This window comes from Vanellus vanellus, assembly GCF_965231255.1.
Source record: "Vanellus vanellus genome assembly, chromosome: 8".
Classification (NCBI taxonomy): domain Eukaryota; kingdom Metazoa; phylum Chordata; class Aves; order Charadriiformes; family Charadriidae; genus Vanellus; species Vanellus vanellus.
In genome coordinates this window covers 990414-1005666 of record NC_138913.1, presented here as the reverse complement: position 1 = coordinate 1005666, position 15253 = coordinate 990414, and the positions used below count along the sequence as shown (strand labels likewise).

At 53.5% G+C, this 15253-nt stretch overlaps 1 protein-coding gene across 5 annotated transcripts in view; it reads right to left on the bottom strand.

The window, feature by feature from the left end:
- Positions 1–14457, bottom strand: part of MBNL1 (muscleblind like splicing regulator 1) — a 109133-nt gene extending 94676 nt beyond the window's left edge. Inside the window, exon 1 of one of the 5 annotated variants that reach the window (XM_082486904.1) lies at positions 14357–14457. The gene's annotated coding sequence lies outside the window, so the exon portion shown is untranslated. Of the gene's footprint in view, positions 1–5795; positions 5931–6060; positions 6141–14356 lie in introns of those variants that run through there. The other 4 variants (XM_082486900.1, XM_082486902.1, XM_082486899.1 and 1 more) reach the window with 4 other exon arrangements.
- Between the last annotated feature and the right edge of the window lie 796 nt (positions 14458–15253).

The window sequence follows — 15253 nt, the reverse complement described above, 5'->3', positions numbered from 1 at the left end:
GAAAACAAATATTTGGCGTATTTGCCGAAAGCGTAAGGTCCAAAGAGGAACAGAGGCTGTCGCACGCTTTCTGGTTTCCTCGGTTTTCCTGGGCAATCTGTAGATTCAAACAAAGACGAAGGCCGAGCACACGATTTAGCATCCTAGTGACAGTATACTTTTACCTTATAAATGGCTGCTGCTATTTCTAATTAATACCAAATAGCAATCATCCCATTAAAAATTCAAGCTGCGTTTAGTGAGAACTTAAGTTTGACTTTAGTGAGGGCTAACACATTATATCTACTGCAAACTTTGACCTTTTTTTTTGTTATAGCACATTAAAAGACAGTTCTCCCAGCTACCTTGAATAAAGATATCCTGGATAAAAATATTCTTTTATAACAATGCAGCATATGCACGTAATTTGAAACATGGACTATTTCACAGGGTAGCAGCTGACAGCAAGCAGTTTAAAAAATTAATTGATCCCAGAGGAAAAGCAATTCTCCCGACACGTAGCCGGATTTCATCCCGAGGTCAGCACACACCAAACCCCCCCACAGCCATCAAACAGCCCGGCGGGCACCGACAGCCTCGTGTGCGGCAACCTGCACCAGTGCAGCGCCGCTGTTGGGCTCTCCTGCTGCTGCCACCGGAGCTACGGAAGAAACTTCAGATCAGCCTCACAGCAGGAAAAATTACTGCTGGTTCTGAATGCACATAACAATGTAAACCAACATTTGTCACTGGCTTTATTCTCCAAACGAAGCAATGACTGAGACGTTCAGCCTGCACAACCTGCTGGGGGTAGAACGGGAACGGGCGACACCGACTGCTCGCTTAACAACCTCACCAGGAACCACGCTCCGTTATACAGTGCCATATGCAAAACCTTCACCTCTCAACTTCTTGTAGTAAATGTGTATTTTTTTATCTTGGGATGTATTCAAGTTTCATCACAACTGTGATACAGTTTTAACGATCCCTTCTCTTTCCTTGATAATTGCAGCAAACTCTCATTGACACTAATGGGAATTACAATCGCACAGATTCACGGCAGAACAGACTCCAAATGTCACTGAGGACAGCAATAAAAAACTATTCACATGTTTATCCTTTCGGTAAATAATTCTAGGGTAGTAGGAAGGAAATGTTGTTTACTTTGCTGCATTACTTGGGAAACTAAGTTTACAATATATAATTGTTAATAAAATAAAAATTAATAATAATAACCATAGGCAACTGCTCTAATGCCTAAGGAACACAAATAGTGGAGACCACCCCATATGCAGGCAAAGGAAAGCCCCGGAGCCTCTGCCTGCCACGGGTCCCCCTGCCGCCCCTCTGCCCTGCGCGGGGCCGAAACCAGCAGGACAGATTTGGACGTAGGAGTCCCCAGGGAAGCACTCAAACCCAGCCAGGTTCCGCACCTTGCAGCCGTTAGGTGTATAATACGCACTAACCAAAAGTCTGCATCTACACATCCAGCTCTGCTGGCGCCCCGGCAGATCCCTGAGCCCTCTGGCAGCACCGGCACCTTTGTGCACAGGATTATTCTGCCACTGCTTACAGATGAACGACAATACAAAACCAGATCATTTCAGGCAACGCCCCATCACTGACATTAGTGTCCTTCCTTGTTCATACTAGAAAACCGCCATAAAAATATACAAAATACAACCACAGTAAAATTCCTTCTGGACAGGAGTAGTTGCAGTAATTTTTTTATAAATGTTCATCGTTACAGAAGTCATCCTCGGCATGGACAAAAATCATAAAAATATGACAACAAAAGGGAACAGAACTTTTTTAGGAGTTTTATCTTAATGAGTTGGTCTTTCTTAATAGCAAAATCACCTCTTCAGAGCATTTGCATTTAAAATGTGCGTAAGACAAAGGAAAACACATATGAAGCCTTTGGAAGTAATGAATAATTAACGCAAGGCATCTTTTATAATCCAACATGTGTGACTTCCTCGGTGTTAGTGCTGTTAGAAGAACGACGTTTGCAGTTTATACATGCGGTTCCTAAGTAGCAATCATCCTCTGTTCTGGACATAGAGGTGCTAAGGCTCATCCTCCTAATTACAGGCATTCCTGCGTCGTTACCACCTCCACATTAAATCTGAAGCAGCAGAATAAAACAAGTACTTAAAAGAAATAAAAACAGAGGGGAAAGCATACTTTTTAATCTGAACCGGCCATGAGATCTTCATCTACAGCACACATATAAGAACCTTTACTGTGGCCACATAACCCATCCTGGGCAGGACAGTAAAAACCACGCAGCTTTAACTGTCTGTCTCCTCTGGGCAACCAAAATAATGGCCCTGTGGAGCAACACCCTTTTGGCTGTTTAATGTTTGATTCAGCTGTTTGGTGTGATGCATCACCTTCTCCTGCACTTCACATTTATTTTCAGGTTTCCGATATGCATGGAAGCTCAGGGAAGTTGTACTTGCACCCGAGGCAGGGATGGATGCAACACGGTGCGGCTCGGACATTGTGCGAAGGCCACAGAATAGCACATTCACCAGTCCTCTGAAAAGCCCCTGCGGTATAGACTGCCGTGAATGACATCGCAGATTCTTTTCAGTAGGATCTTCCCTGCTTACGAAATTTTGGGAAGTGGTGTTTTTAGTGCTCCTGAGACGTGCAAACTGGACAAGCACCAGAAACCGCCATGCAAAACAGGTTTTAAAAGAAAGCAACGGCAGCACCTGCTACTTTCAAATGCTTCTCAGCGTGTGGTATTTGTCACAGAGGCGTCTAAAAATATTAGTTTATTCCATCCTTGGCTTCACTATAGGAAGGAGACTATAGATAAACCTCAGTAATTATTACCTAGTAATACTAGAAAATTATGAACAGCACCTGAGACTTAGTGAAGCAATAAAACAGTAGAATTCAAGAGGTGGATTAATGCAAAACAAAATTAACCTTTCTCCAAAACTGAAAATGAATGTCTACATTTAAGGTGTGATTCACACTTATTTATTTCTGAGTATATTGAGTATATTGTTGAACTTCCCAAAGCAGAAGGAACTAGCAGCATTTCCAGTCTAAAGTAAAATCAGCAAAAACCCGTGAAATTTTTAGGTCCCCCCCGGCAAGCCGCGGCCGGCAGCGGCAGAGGGCTGCATGCCTGACCCGCAGTCCTTCCGAGGGGCCCGTGGTGCAGCTGCTGTGCGCGCTGGCGAGGAGCTGGTGGAACCTGCGGGGCACCCCACCAACCCCCATGCCCGGACCTTCCTTAGGATTACGCTTCCGCCATCTCCCAGGTTCTCCCCAGGATGGACGGGGCTGAAAGCCCCGACTACACTGTACACCGACCGCAGCGAGGCACTGGAAGAATAACTTCTTGGCCCTGACTGCCTGCGGAAAAACCTCCGAGTAGAGACTATTCTGAATTATGATTACTTCCCAATTAGATAATAATAGACCAGAGAAATTTTAAATTAAAATTCTCTGCTTCCACTAATCAAACTGTTGTGTTGATACTCCTGAAGATAGATACTATCCGTTACCTCGTTAATCTCCCAGATCTAAAACTCTACCATCTGCCACGAGGGGGAAGAACGCGGGTCGGACATGTGCCTGGGAGGGTCTGAGCCGTACGCAGTGGTTGGACACCTCTGAACCGGCCACTTCCCGTGTTTGCAATACAGCTTTCAGCCCAGAAAAACACAAAGCTCGTGCCTATCTGGCACGTGGCACAGCTGTGCCTCACAACATTCTGAGACAGACAGCATAAAGGAGGATTTAGTGGGTAAACGGAAAGAAATCACAAAGCAAGGCTGTTCCCACCGCAGGGAAGGCCGGCGCTGTGCGGGGTATGTATGGAAACCATACCCTCCGCTGCAGCCGAGGGGAGTTTTCGCAGGACAGCTTTGGCACGGTTTCCTGACTCAAGTGAATGACAAATTGCTCACATCATGCCCCGATTTTGCTCATTGACACAAGTGCCTCATAGTACAACAAAGCATCCTCGGACTCAGACCCTTGCCTGCCATTCAAAATAACTTTAATCTAACGATGGCTTTAAGGAAATGAGACAATAAATAAGCCCTGTAATTTTCTCTCTCATGCACCGGGCTGAGAAATATGTTGCCTGTGTTCCTTTTCTCTGTAGCCCAAGTAAATAACTGCACAGTCCTGTACTTTTAGGTGTCACATAAACTAGGCAGGTTCCGCAATTACCATTAATTCATACATACAGTGTACAGGGTAACAAGTTTTCAAAATTTTCTCGAGTCTGGAGACTAACTGCTTACGAAACTTTGAATGTCCAGTCATCGCCAGTGCTTTTCTATTTAAACATCTTTTGTTTCAACTAAGCCTAAAGAGGGTTTGTAGCCCAGAAGCCCAGCTTTTAAATCCAGGGAAGTCCAATTCCATTTTACAATGTCCTAGCCCGCACCCGATCCGACACAAGCTGAGCAAAGCAGAGCGACGGAGGCCTCGCAAAATTTAAATTGCAAAAGCACACGCTCCAACTGCAGAGCTCCGCTCGGTGTGCATCCAGCGCCCCGTCCCCTCCGGACAGGCTGTCGGGGTGCTCTGCGCCGCAGAAAACCTCCCGGGCAGCGCTCCCCGCTCGGCCCGCGCCGCCCCGCAAGCGGGGGGACTGCCGACACCTCGGGTTTCCCCACTGCTACCCCCCAGCCTTCCACCTCCCGCAGTTCTGCCGCCCATTCCAGCGAAGCTGCGGATGCCAAACCTTTAATGTCTTTCTCTTTTATCTACTTTAAATTGTCATACTGTCGTTGTTGTTGTTGTCTGACAGCAGGTCTGGAAGGGGCAGTGCCGCACGCAAGCGGGCAGAGCCCCGGTGCCCCGGCGGGAGCCTGCGACCCATGGCAGCTTCCCAGCGCCCGGCCGCAGGCGCTCGCCCTCGCGCTTCCCTGCAGTAATAAGTACCACGGGTTAATTATTCATTATGCAAATTAGTTCCTTGTTGTCACTTTGGCGCGTGCTGACGTTTCGTTAGAACCTTTTTCCCCCGTAGCGCTAAAGAAGACATACTCCAGCTATTTATTCGGGGTTAGTATTCATTATTTACATACTTCTCCTCTGCCCGTTACCTCTCGCCGTGGAACCTGCTCTCACGCAGCTTCGCTATCTCTACTTCATCACCTGTGCCCTCCTGCTACTGCCATGTTTTGCAGCATATATTCCCCCCCCCCCCCCAAAAAAAAATACAAGAAGGAATGATTTACTTATGAAAGAAATAGTCGTGTATTTCTCTAAAATAGCAATTTTATACAGATATCCCTGCATTTTTCTCTCCGGCTATACTAACATCTCAACAAACAGATCTGTTCACAGCAGCCAGATGTGAAACAAAGTCCCGAATTCAAGAACTTTCTCCAAAAAGAAGAAGAAAAAAAAAAAAAAAAAAAACACAAAACACCGATTTCCACCCAGCAGAGCCAGCCCCTCCCGCCGTCCCCTCCGGACTCACCGCCGCCTCTCACCCCGCACCGCCGGTAACCGCGCTCCTCCGCGCCGCCCGCACCCCCGCCCCGCGGCCCGCCATGGCCACGGCGCACCCGCCGCCCGCCCCGGCCCGGCCCGGCCCCGCCGCCCTCGGGGCTCTCCCTCCCCGGGACAGGCCGCGGGGCCGCTTCGCTCCCCACAACCACCCCACCCCCCCCCCCCCGCCGGTGGCCGGCGCTCCCCGCGGCCGGGCCGAGCGGGGCGGGAGAACCCCCCCCTCCCCTTCCCCCGCCCGCGGCCGCCGCGCCGGGAGAGGCCTCCGGGCCGGGGGCGGTGGTGGCGGCCCGGCATCGCCCCCGCCGGCCGGCACTCACCTCGGGCATGCTCGCGGGGCGGGCGGCCCGGCCCGGGCTCGGCGGTGGCGGCCGCGGCGGCCCGGCCCAGTCAGGGGCTCATGCTGACAGCGCCGCCGGCGCGGCGGGCGGGCGGGCGGGAGGCGGCGGCAGCGGCCCGGGCTCCCCGCGCCGGCCCCGGCCCCGGCTTCCGCCGCCGCCCCCGCCCCGCCCGGAAGCGCGGCCCCGGGTCCCGTCAGGGCCCCCGCGGGGGAGCCCGGGCCCGGCCGCGGCCCCCCGCGCTCACCTAAGCCAGGCGCAGCCGGCGGGATCCGGGCGGGAAGGGCGGCGGGCGGCGGCGCGGCGCGGCGGGTCGGGTCGGGTCGGGTCGGGTCGGCCTCCCGCGGGGACTCGCCTCCCTCGGCCCGCCCGGCGCCTCGTGAGTCACCGGGCCCGGGCCCCGGCGCACGTGCCCGGCCCCGCCGCCGCCTCCGGGCCCGGAGGAGAGGGAAAAGTAAGAAAACGAAAAAAAGAAAAGCGGAGGGAGGGAGGGAGGGAGACGAGTGGAAAATGCCTCCGGCAGCACGGCCCTGCCCGCGCCGCCGCTCGGCCCCGCTGCCCGTTGTGCGGCTGCTGTTCAGACCCCCCAAAACGCTCCTCTCCCCCTCGTGAGGCAGTAGTGCCCATCTTCCCTCCAGAGCGGGCGGGAAGGCCGTGCTTTCACCCTGTTCCCCACCCGGCCTCCCTCTTGGGAGGGCACATTTTTCCCCCGCGGTCCCGGCGAGGCGAGGCCGAACGCCCCCGGCTGCCCCTGGGCTCCCCGGGGGGCTGTGCCGTCCGGCACGGGGCACCAACCGGCACCCCGGGCACCCCGCACGCGGGGCTGGCACCCGCCGTGATGGCTGGGCACTGCTGCGAGCCTCCCCGCACTCCAAAGAGACCCGCTCCCTTCCTGACCAGTGTGACCATCACCCAGGTGCCAGTGCTGCTCGGCCGGGGGTCTCACGGGCTGGTGACACCGATGGGAGCCGTGCAAAGGAGCTGCAGTAATACAGAATCACAGACTGGTTTGGGTTGGAAGGGACCCTAAAGCCCCCCCAGTGCCCCCCCTGCCCCGGGCAGGGACACCTCCCCCCAGCCCAGGCTGCTCCCAGCCCCGTCCAACCCGGCCCTGAACACCCCCAGGGATGGGGCAGCCACAGCTCCTCGGGGCACCCTGCGCCAGGGGCTCACCGCCCCCACAGCCAACAATTTCTTCACTCAATCTCCCCTCTATCAGTATCAAACCGTTCCCTCTCATCCCACGGCTCCCCTCCCTGACCCAGAGTCCCTCCCCAGCTCTCCTGGAGCCCCTTTAGGCACTGGAAGGGGCTCTGAGGTCTCCCCGGAGCCTTCTCTTCTCCAGGCTGACCCCCCCACCTCTCCCAGCCTGTCCTCCCAGCAGAGGGGCTCCAGCCCTCCCAGCATCTCCGGGGCCTCCTCTGGCCCCGCTCCAACAGCTCCATGCCTCTCCCGCGCTGAGGCCCCCGAGCTGTGGATTAGTCAGACACCATGTAAATGTGTCCTTGCTGGGACACTCACGTCTAGGGCCACGCGCAAAGGAATCTCAACAAAACAATGTGGCACTCGCCTAAGGGACAGAAAAAGAGAAGGACGTACCTAAATACACAGAGAAGCAGGCAGGCTGCCGCTGGGGGGCTGTGGGGGCACTGAGGGGACACATGGGGTCTGGTCCCACTGATGTCTGCTCACCAGGATGCGGGAAGCAGGACAGGAGCTCTGGAGGTGGTGGCGGGGATGAAACGATGGAAAGAACTGGAAACAGCCTGCTGACACCAAGGCTGGAGGAAGCAGAGCAGTGATCTTCCAAGATTTAAGGACACTATGAAGAACAATCTCGTGTCTGTATTTATGGTGGTGAGGACAAGAAGATGGGCTGAAACGGCAGGGAGAGGGGTTCAGGCTGGACTTAGAGGGAAAAAAAAAGGACTGGCCAGGGTACTAAATCAAGGTTAGACACTCATCTCGAGGAGTGATTTAGGTACACCCGACCCTGCCTGGGGCGAGGAAATGGATTAAGTGACCATTTCTGGTCCCTCTTCTCACTCTTTCTCTCTCTGACCCTGCCAAAGTTCACTCTTTCTGATCTATACTTCTCTCTTACCATGCACAGTCTGTTCCATCCCTGAGGATCTCAATATACCTCTTACATTGTTAATTCTTTCTTTTTATTTTTCTTTTTTTTTTTTTGGCCATTTGCCATAAAAGAGTCCTGTGCCATTGAAAACTATGTTTTTCAGTCCTCTATACTTTACCATTTTAGTAAAATCAGTGGCAGGATTCTCTGACTTTGTCTTTTGGTATCGAGGCAACAGTCGTGTCTCAGCCAAACTCACACCCAAACTACAAATATTTGCACTGATTCCAGGAGACATTTTACTCAGTAGTTTTTTCCAAGTATTATATCGTACGAAGCAACTGTTTATTGATGAGGCTGAGTATATTTCGATGCATATACACATACTCAAAACTTAATTATTGTCTTTTCCCTTAAACATTTAATTTCAATTTCTGTTTTCTTCCATAGGGAACAGTCAGTTCCTCCTGTTACCTTACGGCGAGTGGTCCAGCAGTTTCTGTTCCTCCCTGGTCCCCGTTACCAAATGTAGCGGTAGGTCAGTTAGTCAAGACAAGGAAACCCCTTCTTCCCCTCGGCGCAGGCTCTGCCTGAGCAGCTCCCGCGGGCACCGAAGCCCCGGCTGATGCCCGGCCCTGGCCCGCAGGTGTCTCGGTGGCAGGTTGCCGGACGACCAGTGAGGCCACCCATGGCCACTGGCTGCCAGCGCTGCGCTCCCGCCTCTCCGCAGGGATGGCAGATACCACCAGGAGCTTCCACAGAGGTTTTATCCGCTCTTAGGTCTGGGGAGCATTACAAAACAGACACGTCAAGTGCTCACGGCTCCACCTCCATAGAGCTTTCTCCTCGCTTTGGTTATGAAAATTAAGAGCCATCAAATAAATGAGGGTTCACAGAGAGAAAGGGGGTGAATCCTGTAGACAAGTTCGGCTGCCAACATAATCTACACTGCCCCAAAAAGACATCATAACGTCTATAAGGAGGCAGTTTTTTCTGAAGGCCCGTAGCTGTTGTGCATCGGTCCTTCACCGGGCAGGGCTGCAGCGCGGGGGTGTGCACGGAGAGAGAAGGGGTTCAAGGGCCACTGCAAAGAGCTGCGTACTGCGCACTTCAGAAATTAAAATGAAAAACTATAGAAGGCCTTTCCATGGTTAAGTTTTCAAATTTGGTCTGATCTGCCTTCTACTCCCTGACAGCTGAGGGCAGTGCCCCCTTCAGCACAGGCCCTCCAGCGAGGGGCTGATTTAATGCTCCGGTGCACGTGCTGCCTTGGATGTCCCGTGCCCTGCCTCTCTCTTCCGGCTCACCTCCTTTTGGGCGGAAACACCAGATACTCCCAACGCCTCTGTCCTTTACACCTTACGCTCCTCGGTGACGTTATTCTGAATCCTGATCCCTTCTATTCGTTACTACCGCACTGGCTTCTCTGGACTGGAAGCGCGCGGTGGCCGCAGCCACGCTTGGGGCTGGATGCTGTGACAAGCAGCGGTCGTGCAGTGGTGCCCTGCGGCTGGAGAACAAACACGCGGTCCCCCTCCCCCCCAGCAGGCTCCCATTTCCAGAGGTGGTTTGATTTCATCCTCTCCCTGTTCCCGCGGACGGGGACTTTCATGCCACGTAGCCTTTCAAACCGTGAGGCTGGAGTTCATCCCCCCCGCGTCGACACGGACGGCGGGGTCCAAGGAAGCTGCAAGGCACTTCGACATCAGAGAAGACAAGGAAAAAGGCAAAGGGTTTGTCTCAAGTATCAGGAGTGTAACTTGCTTCTGTTAAACATCTCTATCAACACAGACACCTGGTTCCAACTTCTCTTTTTTTCTAGCAAACACTCCGGGGGTTATAGGTCTGTGAGAACTTTGTCTTTCCATCTTCTCCCTCTCGTGCTTGTCTTTTTCCCCCAAATCTTGTAATTTGTGTTTGTAATTCTGAGCATCACTTGTTACCCATACCCAGTTGTTCCAGAATATGTTTATTTTTATCTTACAAATGAAAAAAAAGGGTACTAAAGTGGCATCTCCACTGCAAGTGAATGCTGCTTTTATTCATTTATATATACTGAGCTTCTGTTGGCTTCTAAAATTTCAAATGATCGCTCAGAATTACATCGGCCGCATCCTTCAATCCGTAACAGAGTAAGCCAGACCACTTTCCTGTTTGCTTTGACATTTGTTAGGCTTGGAGACTAGAAGAAATTTGCCTTTAAATTTGCCTTTTTTCCTGATCTGCACTGGGGGCTGAACTAAGAAGAGTTACCTTTTGTGAAGTGAGGTGATAACGTGCTTTCAGCTTCAGTGAATAATTCCTCACTTTACTTCGGGAGACAAACAATACTACTTGCTCAAGAGATCTGAACTCCAGCTGTTCCCTTCTTAAGGTTGCTCGCTCTATTATACAGCCTGGCATTAATATCATTAACTTTTCATCTTGTGTGCTCTAATCACACCCTGCAACAGACCGCGCAGCACTGCCGAACCCGGAGCGGGAGACGGGGTGCCTTGAGCGTCCCTCCTCGGGGGCGCCCTGGAGTGCCGCGTGCCCGGGGCAGCGAAGGCACCTCACCGACTGGGAGAGCGTGCTGCTATTTTCTGTTTATCTTTTTTTTTGGCTTTTTTTAGAGAAACTGGAGCCTGAAAGGACGTAAAGAAATAATCCCTTTTCTTTCAGGAAAACAGGCCATGAATTTACACTTGTGTTTCACGGAAGTTGAATCCACATCAGTAAGAAATTCACGACAATCGTATTTTTATATTTGCCTGACTTACACGACTTTGCCTGTCATTATGTAAAGCAGCGGCGGTACAGATGAACCCCTCAGATAACTTCAGCGTTGGGTGCACGTGCCTTGATGGTCTCTGGGAACGAATATCGTAATGGATCGTTTGTTGCTCTTCCTGTCTCTGTTCTATCACAAAGAAATACGCGAGGCTGTTTCCTTTCTGTGCGCTTACATCAGCTCGCTGGGCATTTTCATAGCGCTGGTGCCGCTCACAAAGTTTTCTGTACAAACCCCTCCCTGCCCAGATTTCTCTTAAATAACTTCAGCAGCCAGCATCTGCACAAATGCTCTTTTCTATACACAGACCTGGCTTTAAAAAAACAACTGGTGTCTAAACTGTGCCTCCTTGCCCTGCCTCGGCAGCGGCAGCAGAGCGGGTACCCACACCGAGATGCTCCCGGCTGGAACCCAGCCCCCCCTCACCCCCCACTGAAAGGGCCTGGCTCCACAGCCGCGGTCTCGGCGCGCTGCTAGTTGAGGTTTATTTAGTTTCATTTTTCCCGTCAAGTCTGTTCTCACGTGACCGCGCGCAGCCACCTGCCTGCTGGGTTGGGTACCCGCTGCCTGCGCGGGCAGCAGCCCTGCCGAGCATCCTGCGGGAACCCCGCTCCCCACCTCCCGCCTTACCCCTGGGTTTAGCCCCTGTTCATCTGTGGTGTCATTTCTCACTGTTTCCCGTAAAGGGAACTATTCCCTTTCACGTAGGGTTGTATGGGTGAGAGGGGGTTAAACCCGAGAGCACAGGGGCCGAGCACAGGCTGTGCAGTAGGAGATGTGCGGGCAGGGCACGGTAGAGAGGAAACTGGGGGAAATCGTAGATCCAGGGGTCTCCCAGATTATAATCTGATAAGGATAATTATCATCTGGGATGCCAAACAAGACAATGGACTAATTATCTTCCAGCAGAGAAAGATAAAGAGATATGTGATTGCACGCTTAGCTTCATATGTCATTCAAAGTCATAAATTAGGAGACGGGGCAAAGAGAAAGACGTTGTGCACAGAGAGAGTATTTAGAGAGAGGTTTTATCTTTTAGAGTCACTAAATGTTATTACAACCGGAGCAAAAAAAGAGGAACTCTCTTGGCTGGGCTAACGCAGCCCTCGTACAAGGGAAGCAAGTGTCTGACCTCCGAAAATTGTGCAACGGTTGCCGGCCCTTCCCTCGGACGCCCAGCGAGGAGGGCTGCGGGGCCAGCGAGGACCAGCCCGGGCAGGCAGAAGCCCCACAGTAACAGCAGTGGGACACCATCGTGTCCTGGGTGCCGTGCGCGAGGATGGCTGCGGGCATCCTCTTCACAGCCGCACCTCAAGCAGAACATAGGTATGAAAATATATTTGAATTTTCTCTTTGTCATTACCGGTATAATAAACACCGAAAAATGACGTAAGTCCACAGAATTAAGAAAACGGTATTATAGAAGCCTCGGAGATCGTTTCTAGCCCTCCCTCAGAGATGGGTTTCTTACGACATTCGGTACGGGCAGAAGGTAACCTGCCGACCCAGACACCATTTTCTTCAGTCGTTGCTCCCCGGGGCCGCTACAGAGCCCCGGTGCCCACAGGCGGGCCGGCGTACGTGAGGGGTGGCGCGCAGACCGACGCGCGCACAGCCAGCAGGGACGGAAGCCTCCCGCTCGGCTTGCACCGGCGCTTGCCTTCGAACCCCAGCTACGGCTTGGGTGAGACTGTACATCAAACAGGAATCTTTCTTTCGCTACACAATTTAAAAAAAAAAAAAAAAGTCAGTTCAGAACCTAATTTAATTCAGAACTGGCTGAAAAAGGCCCCGGAGTGGGTGGGATCAGCCTGGCTGACCCGCCTGCCCTCCCAGCGCGCTCCCGCCTGCGCCCGCAGCACCCCTGCGCAGGATCCCGCGCCCCGGCGTTTGTCCGGCCGCGCACCCGAAAGCAGAGCCGCTCCCTTCGGCCTTTGCAGTGACACAGCACCCAAGGGACAGCTACCGCAGGAGGTGCGCAGTGTCCTTAGCAACCCGGCCCCGATCCGCGCAGCGGCTGCAGCAGCGCCGGCGGCTCCTCGCCGCGGGGGGCACGGGCTGCTGCCGGACCCCCGCCTGGCAAACAGGTACATAAACGTCACAGTGCAAATCCATCCAGCTCGGAGTATGTCTTGCGGCTTCATTTTATCGTACCAAACAGCTGGAATACAATAGTCACAAAATAAACCTTGTACTCAAATTTTCCTTTTTTTTTCTTTTTTTGTTTTCCCCGGCCTTTATTAAAGGCCGATACAGAAGTTGCTGCAAACACAGACTAAGCACAATTACGATCCCAGAGAAGCTATTCGCTTCCTTAGGCTGTTATTTGTTCGACACTCCTGAAACTCAAGTTCTCCAAAAATGTCGGACGTTAAATTTCAGCTTTGCCGCTAAAGAAAGCGATCGTTACATCTCTCTGAACACAGTGCAACTTCTGCAGTAACGAACTTCCGCTTCTGCTTGGCAGCAACATGGGGGCCGCCGCTGCCACGCCGCAGCGCTGAAAGGTCGTTCTTTCTGGTTTAATGGTATTCTCTGCGTGTGCGTTTTAGTGAAGGTAACGTACAAATTTCAGAGTTTGCCATTCCACTGTGTTGTCCTTTTATTTTAAAGCCTCCTGCAACTACCAAGTGACAACATCCTTCTGAAAAGTACTAAAGTATTTTAAGCCTCTACTAGTCTCGTCTACAGGCGTATAAATGAGCAAAATCCACACTGCTAATTTCACAGCGAATATTTATATTATTCATATTTATATGCGATGTGCTTTGCGCTCTCTGTAAAGAGGATTTCTTTACCTCTCTTCAGCTGGCGCTGGGAGCAGCGCGGGCGGGGGGTCCGGGTGGACCCTGCCTGCGATCCAACGTGGTATTTCATTATGGAAAACCGGTGGGACATTTGCCGGCAGCAGCGTATGTCACGGCAGAAAGCTGAGGACTCACTCTCAGGGGATTAACGGCATTTTAATTTCTCGTGGGCTTTACCAACGGCAGCCGGGGGGCCGGAGTGGGGCCGGGCACCCACCCGCCTCGCCTGGGGCTGGGGGGGACCCCGGCACGGGGGGAGCAGCGCTCAGCCCCCGGTGAGAAACACCCCCTAATTTACGCCCAGCCATGGCGGGAGTGCCGCCGCGGCGCCCTGCCCCCACCCCACCGACGGCGCGGGATGAACCGTTACACCAACTCGGGGGCTCTTGAAAGCACATGAGAAATCTCCCCTTTTCCAGCGGAGCAGGCGCCACAGGAGGTCAACTGACAAAATGAGCATAAAACTAGGAGACGGGAACGATGGGTTTGTCCCACCTCTCCGCGGGCGCGGGTCGGTGCTCGCTCAGGGCCCCGGAGCGGCTCCGCACCGCGGGGGCACCGCTGTGCTCGGCGAGCACCGGGGAGGGTCTGCTTCGCAAAGGGACGGCTACTTTTAGCACTCTTCAAAACTGCAGAGTTCTGCTACTTAAACTTTGCATCACTAAATCTTACACCTGGTGCTCATTTCTTTAACATATTATTTAAATCTTCCCTAACTTATCTCAAGACAGCAAGACCTGCGTGCCGAAGTGGGCGCGATGAAAGGAGACGTACAAAAGCTTTCCGAACAACTCACCGTCACCCGCTGAACAACCGCGCACTATTCCGCTGGGAGTTTGCGTGGCCGGCAAGGGCCGCGAAAGGGGGTAAAAAGCGCGATTCTTACCTGGGGGCCCTGGTGCGCGGGGCGCCTGGCGGCGTGCTGCAGCGCTCTGGCAGCGCAGCCACCGCCTCCTCCGGCAGCGCGCGGCGCTAATTACAACATGCTTTCCTTGCAACAGCAGGATGGTGGCCTAGCGAGAGGGGAAACGGCGAAAGGCCAGAAGCATTACGCTTCCCAAACCCTATAGGTCTAAGCATGTGAAATAAGCTGTTCGCGGAAGCATACAGCGGTAACCATGGCGACGGGCTGTGGTTTGCATATATATTTTCTTAAAGAAGCAAAAATTACTTTCAGCTAATAAAAAAAGAGACACGAGAGGAAGTGCTTTTGCATTGCGGCCACATCGCGAGTCGCAGCGTGGCGCGCTCACGGCTCGGGCACAAACGGCCGGTTTGAAATGCACCGGTTGAAGACATCCCGGCTGCGCCCCGTTAATCTGCCCCTCGGCATCTGGCGGGGGGACGGCCGGCCGGGCCGTGGCGCGCGGTCCCTGGAACGGGGGCGATGGTTGGGGCGGTGCCCGCGGGGCTCCCTTCCTGCTGCGAGCCGCAGATAACGGCCGCCCGGCCGGCGCTGCCGCCGCCACGCCGCTGGCAGCACCCGCACCATGGCCGGCATCGCCGACCAGAGATGTTCAGACCCATTTTTGTTATTTCTGCTGCAGCCACCGCCATCTCTGGTCTTCCTGCACAAGCAATATCCCCTCCACCCCGACGCCGTGCGGAGCGAGAGCTCGCCGCGCGCTGCAGAGCGTGCTAGAAATGTCCCTTGCTGCACGCAGGGAGGGCAGCGCTGTGTCCCCCAGCGTCACCGGTCACTGCCGGCCTCCATAAAGCCGCAGAGCAGGTCCCGGCCCCGGCAGCGCCTCGGCAGGAGCCGGTGGGCCGCGGTGGGTGCGTG